At 34.9% G+C, this 7,549-nt stretch overlaps 1 protein-coding gene across 3 annotated transcripts in view; it reads left to right on the top strand.

Annotated features, from left to right (window-relative positions):
- Window positions 1–7,549, top strand: part of LOC127846695 (NLR family CARD domain-containing protein 4-like) — a 755,110-nt gene that overhangs the window by 263,123 nt on the left and 484,438 nt on the right. The gene's annotated exons all lie outside the window — the stretch shown is intronic.

The following is a 7,549-nucleotide window of genomic DNA, read 5'->3' on the forward strand; positions in this document are numbered from 1 at the left end:
GATGATGCCGATGATGATGACGATGATAATTATTATTATAATGAACATGATGATGATTGTGATGATGGAGTGATGATTACAATGATGATGATAACATTGTTTAAAAAATGTTACTTTGTTAGTCTGTTCAAAAAAATAATTATCACACACTTAGAACTACGCGCATTATAAAATAATAACTTTACCGTCGACAATGCAGATAGAAACTGCATGTTTTATCTCGGCATGGTTTATGAAATCAACGAAGACAATTGCAAATCGCTATGATGAATGCATTATTAATTAGACATATGTTGTGAATAATGTTGTTTTTTACAAGGCTAAACATAGGACGGGTAGGACTTACAGGAAATGATATACGTAAACAGACATGCATACAGCTCATTAAATTGGGTATTTTAACCAAGAGAGAGAGAGAGAGAGAGAGAGAGATGAAAAAACATACTACAATGTTTTGGAATTTAGGTGATTTCTCATACTATGCTGAACATAAATTAATCAATCGAACCAAGTTTAGCGCATTATCAATGTGTCATGTAAAATCGAATATGCAATGTTCATCTCCTGCATCTAATGACGACTCGGATACGTCTACTGCATCTTCTGTTACTACTGACCACTCGAATATGTCTTGGGCATCATTTGAAACTACGGAAGAATCTTAATATTTCTTGGTTATTTGATTCTTCATCAGAAGATAGTGACTCGTCAGCCTACAGCGAGGCTATTGGTCATACTAATAACAGCTCAAATATATTCTTCAAGACTATATGTTCGTGTTCTATATTACATTGAGAAATTCTGTAAAACAAGTTGACGTATATACCATGATTAAAGAACAAATTATAGACTTAATATTCTCCTAGGACGACCGTGAGAAGCCGTACAGACTAGTGAATGAGATAATGAAACGTGAACGTTGCTTGGTACGACTTGATGGTGTAGATGAGGGGACCGGACCCGGAGATCATCACAACCTACCGACATTGGTATCAGTTTACAACCAAACTGTGATGTTAATAACAACACGGCCTTGGAAATTGGCTGAAAGTAAAGTTAAGATTTCGGACATAGACGCAGTGTTGCAAATGGAAGGAATAAATGAGCCGTTGGAGCTTAGCAGCATTATTCTTAGCCGCTTAGTAGCTAAGGCAGAGCTTGAAATAAACAATCCGCATTTAGGCGTTACATATGGAATCAAAAGCTCGGCAAGTTGATATCATCACCCATTATGCTTTCTGTGATTGTATGTTCATATGCTGATGGAATAGAGTTCAAAGGCTCTAAATGTGAAATATACATTCTCTTACTGGAAAGTCTGTTTAAGAAAGCAAACAGTAATACGTGTACATTTAAACAGCCCATCTTTCCGTTCTTCACACCGACTGAATACATAGAGCCAAATTTAGAACTCCTGAATCGTCTTGCTGAAATGGCCTTCCATTTGTTGTTTGTAAATGACAAGGCAAATTCAATAATATTTAGCATTACAGAATTGAATAAATTCAAGATTGATGAAATCAATTGCTTTGCATTCAAATCAGGAATTTTATCGGCGCAACGAACTGCATCTGCACTGCGATCATAGTCATCATGTATGTTTATCCTATTGAGCATGCAGGAATCCCTCGCTGCGTATCATATCGCCCGCAATACGAATCGTATTGATGATAGTATTTCTTTCTACCTTAACCGTCACTCGACATATCACAGGTGTTTATATTCCTGTGTGGACTGGATGTATCGTGTGCGGAAAGGCTATCAAGCATGACAGATGAACGCGATGCTTCTAATACTACTACTGGTACATCCCGTTATTCAAGTCACGCAATGTTTAATAGAATCATACTGGCAGGATATAGAGAAGCTAATGCAATCGGACATTCCGACATTTCCCTTAAACACAGTCAATTCTATTTCGATAATAACAACATCATTGATCTTCATAAGATTTGGAAAAATAATGCAGTTTATACCATTGCGTTGAACGTTGACATGAAAGTCTTTGAAAACCGAAGAATTTCACCTGCCAATGACGTGTGCGTATCTCATATTGCATTTGACCTTCATTCGTGCATGAAAATGACACATTTAGAGCTAACTGGACATTGCATATTGGTTAAAGGTAAATATAAAATAAGGTACTTTTGTCAAATGTTGTTTCGTTATGCATAAGGCAAAATATAATGCTATATTTTTGTATTGATTGCATTCCGATAAAATGTTTCCTGATTTTACGGAATTAGCGTATTAGACACTTTTTAAGCGGTCCATTGACATATGATATATCAAACAAAGAGCATGACTTTTACTTCTTGTATACAGTACTAAGTTAACACAATATTTATTTTTAAACATATGTGAACGTGCCGTCATTCATTAGAATCATTAGAGAAACCGATTAGCCCCACGCAGTGATGTGGTTTGCTTTTCGTATTTAACATACTGGTGCGTTTTGTTTGGGGACAATTATCGTTTTGAACCATGAAAATCGCAAACAATCATATCTCAAGCAACATAACACGATTATTCGAATAGTCGTCAGTAAAAAACATAGTACACTATAAATCCACTATTATAATGATTTTATGTTTCTCAATTATGTTCTCTCCTATTGTGTGGTAATTTGTAGGAAACAAAATACTTTAAATATAAAATTAATGTTGCAAAAATAATTGACCGGCTTAGAAGAACGTTTCCATAGTATTTACGGCACTATTGTAGTGCATGTTATCCCTACTATTTGCAGTCATAAACTTTCAGTTTAGATTTAGACCTACATATTCAGTTCTAGTCTGTGATGAACGGACATTTTTCTTATCATGAAAAAACAAGAACAATATGACCAAACCGTAAAACACCTCAGGTACTGTGTTGTTTGTGTTTATCTTTTCTGAGCACACGCATTTTTATCCCAATGCTGTCGGCCAATATACAAACTAGGCCATCTGATGTAAAAAAAACTAGTCCACTGTTTAAAATTCAAAAAAACAAGTGTGTTTACATCATAAAAGTCACATGTATGTGCAATCTTCATAAATCTTTGTCAAAACATAAGTTTTAATTACATCTCAGTTCAGTTTGAAAAGTATTTTGTTTGTTTAACAATACGGCCGTAAAGAGGCCATGCAGTTTACGTTATATGATAAAATTAAAACCATGTTTACACTTTATTTATCAAAAGTTAAGTCAAATATTAATGCCCATTGGTCGGATATGTGTTGTTATGATACTGGGTGCTCGACCACGTGATTTAATGGGGTTCACAAACAATTAAACGTTTTTGGTAGTAAACGTGCAGTTTTGTTTATTATGACATTTTAAATAACAATTTTTCTTAAGAATTTCATCAAGTGCATAACATGCAGTTTTTATGCTGCGTATGGCAGTGTGAATACGTAATAATTAATTTATTTAATACGCCTGTGTCATTGGCCAATTTTTTAAGTGTACCGCATTTATGTACACGGTTATGCTGCACGCAACGTGAAATGTGTGCACCGATTTCAGACCCATTCTAGGATGTTTTATTCAATCGGTACTAACTGCATGAACAACTTTCTTTTAACCACTAAATAATTTCGCAAATGTATTCCAAAAATATTTGCAAATTGAAAATCTTAACGGTGGGTTAACATTAAGTCCAGACCGTGTTTAAACCACTGCTAACCCCGTTGATCCTGCACTCTTGATATCTTCGCCGTATTGCAAAATGGTATATGTCTGAGGAAAAACAAGGCCACCAGGGGCGGGGCAGTTTTCTTTATATGGCGATGCAAAAACCTTGTCAACATTTTAAGTCTTATCTTCATAAGCTTACTCAGAACCTTGAATGTATGATATCTCGGCCAAGTTTGATCATGGTTCTGGCCCTGTATGATATTTCGGCCAAGATTGATTATGGTTCTGGCCCGCCTTGAATGTATGATATCTCGGACAAGTTTGATTATGGTTCTGGCCCTGTATGATATCTCGGCCAAGTTTGATTATGGTTCTGGCCCTGTATGATATCTCGGCCAAGTTTGATTATGGTTCTGGCCCTGTATGATATCTCGGCCGAGTTTGATTATGGTTCTGGCCCGCCTTGAATGTATGATATCTCGGCCAAGTTTGATTATGGTTCTGGCCCTGTATGATATCACGGCCAAGTTTGATTATGGTTCTGGCCCGTTGAAAAAAACATGGGCGCCAGGAGGCGGGACACTCTTCTTACATGGCTATATTAAAGCCTTGACAATGCTCTATAAGTCTCACGTTTAGTCCAATCGTCATAAACGCAATCAGAAGATTGCTTCTAATGATAACTCTGCTAAGTTTGAAAATTGTTTCGGTTCGTTGATAATCGTGGCCGCCAGGGAATGGGGCAGATGTCATTTAACGGATATAATGAATGTGTGTTAACACTAGAGGAAACATGTTCAGTGCATTCATGACACATGGTAAACAAATGTGATGTTATGATATCTTTGCCGAGTTCTAAAATTCCGATCCGTTGAAAAACATGGCAGCCAGGTGGTGGGTAGTTTTCCTGATACGACGCTTAGGCAACCCTGTTAACGATCTAGAAGTTACATGTTAAGTTAAATCTTCATGCAAGTTGGTAATATATGTGTTTAAATTATTTCTCAGCTGAGATAACAAACATGTTTAGTAACATGGGCTCCATGGGGATGTAAAAAAAAAATTTATATAGCGATTGCGAAACCTTTTTGAACACAAGAGGTCGTGTATGTAGTCAAATCATCTCGTTCATGAAATCATCTCTGATAATTAGATGTTATGATAGCTGGTGCGTTGAAATGCAGTGGCGGGGCGGTTTCCATTATATGCATATAGTGAAACATTGTTTACGCTCAAGACATCATATTTTTAGTCCAATCTTCATAAAACGAGGTTATTGCTCGAATAAGTTTTTTTCAATGTTGACGGTTCGTTACAAAACTTGACAGCAACGAAATTTTGCAGTTCTCATAATATGTCTCAAGTGAATCCTCTTTAACACTCTAGAAATCGCATTTTAGTCAAATCTTTATAGAGCCTCATCAGACCATTTTGTGTTATGATTTATCGGCCTTGTTTAGAACGTGTTTTGGTGAGCTGAACAACATATACATTGAGGGGATGGATGTCAGTTTCCCTTAAATGACATATATGAAACCATGGTATCGCTCGTGAGGTCATATTGTGTGTTCAATCTTCATGAAACTCAAGCCAAACAATGGTGCACAAGTTAACCTGCCCTGGTTTGTAAACGCTTACCCCTGTAATAAAAGGCTATCCGGGTTACTACAGGTCAAAATGCTTTTTTTACTTCATATAAGGCATCCACGTATTATCGCAAAATATAACGATAACAACATAACTTTCTAAAGTTTGTAACGCTTTATAATGTAATCATTTTCTAACGAATAAGTTTCGCAGACGAACATGTATTTTCAGTATGAGTCTTCGTCGGTTGAATTATTTCGCTCACAGATTTATATAGATTATTTGTTGGTTTATCCTGTGACAATCTGAAAATTCTCATTTTGGCAATCTGTGCATGTGGATCTATCGTGATGTCTTAAACATGTCTTCTATACTTAATAACACAGTTCAAATTGTACCAACTTCCTTGTTTTTATCTATCAATATACACAAGTGAAACTCCAGCTGCTGGAGCAGTATTGCATTTTCATTATAAACAATTAGTTCGTCCTTTATGTAAGGCAAGTGACCAACTGTCAAAACAGTACGAAACAGCACAATACGAAACAACATACACACATAGAAGAATAAAGCTTGGGTCACCGCCTTGGAACGGTCAATGCAAAGCATTGGGGTTTTTAACCGGTTTTAGAGTGCTCAACCTCACACTTGGCCCAGCAATATTCTTTATACAGATATTTGTAAATAAAATGTATGTATAAGTAGCATTGCAACTCAAATTTAACAATTTAATTACCATTTAATTACTCAATGGTAGGAAGGAGACCAGAGCAACAGAGTTACAACTTGTTGAGGAACGATTAAATGAAATTACGAACACGTGTCAACTATATCACTTCTTTTTAAAACATAATATTTTGGTATGTTTTGTTATTTGCAATAGACGAGATAATTGTTATTGTTTACATTCGGAATTTTCCGCGCATGCGCACTGACTGGTTGGCAAAAACACTGGTTACAGTCAATTAAAACATGTATAAAGGGCTTTTGTTTAGTCAATTAAACGAAAAAAATCCGAAACAAACATTACAACTCTTAAACAATAGTGCAAGTATACCATATTTAGTACCAATAAATGTATATTCATATATATAATTTCCTCTTTATAAAAATACAAATTAGTTATTTGCATCAGAGTAAACGTGGTCGGAAGACTAAATACTAACAATACCACACAACAAAACAATAAATAAGACGTATTCTTTTTTATAGTAAGACTTTAAAAATTGATATTTCAAAACTTATAAAACATATATTACTTTGATTATAACTATAAACGGTGTGGATATTGTTATTGCTCATCAGCGATCAAAAGTGCATTATAAGAGGCGCATTTAATCAATTATAAAACAAAGCCATACAAAACGGAATACATTACAATCGTTAAATATTGAACAATATTTTAAATTTAAAGTTATAAATCACTGTATAATTATGATTAAACTGGCTAACATATAAATGCACATGTTCCTGTTAATTCGTTTCGCACAAATATCTTCTTTTTTAATATGTTAAATTATTTATTAAAGCAAAAATTACGTATTTCGGCTTTAATATTTGGCTTGCTCAATATGACTGCTCAATATGCCAATAGATGACATGGAGGTATCATAAAGTCTGCCACATGCGGTCTATGCAAGGACCCAATTAAAGTATAGGTCCCTATGTTTATGACACCGGCATGTTTTCTGTGTAATTGTCTGGGCAGTCTCCGATCATAACGAGATAATATGCTTGTGACGAACAACGGTGCAATTAAACACCAGGTTAGAAATGCTGAAACAAAAGTGTCAAAATTGGTGTGCAAAATTAAATAAAACAATTAGATTTATGAATTTATTTGTTGGGTAACAAGGCAAGTTTGTACAGATATATTAAGGTTAAAATCAGTTACTATATGTTGCGAACAAAAAGCGATCTATTTGTTGTTTGTTTTCATCCTTATTTGTGTTATTTCATTAAATTTAATTTATTCTAAAAGAATTTCCATTTCTAAAATTTTGTATCTAAGTGGACGTGAAAATGCGTTTAGTAAAGATTTTTGTGGTAACCACATATCGAGCTCGTCGATAGTGTACGCTCCACTCCAGAGCTCGTTTTTAGTAAAAATAAATAATTTCAACAATATAATCGTTCCAAAAATGAACTTCCACGCATGCTAATGTTTTATTCAGACATAAATAGTAAAATTATATTTGATACAGTTCATGATTATCAATAAAAACGATTATTATGTCAACCTTCTCTATATGCGCTTATATGAATTCCAACTCTGTTTGCCAACCAGTGGGAGCAGTCTAAACTTTGCAGGTGCGTATGACGGCACGCGTTAACTCGTTTG

This window comes from Dreissena polymorpha, chromosome 9 (assembly GCF_020536995.1).
Source record: "Dreissena polymorpha isolate Duluth1 chromosome 9, UMN_Dpol_1.0, whole genome shotgun sequence".
NCBI lineage: Eukaryota > Metazoa > Mollusca > Bivalvia > Myida > Dreissenidae > Dreissena > Dreissena polymorpha.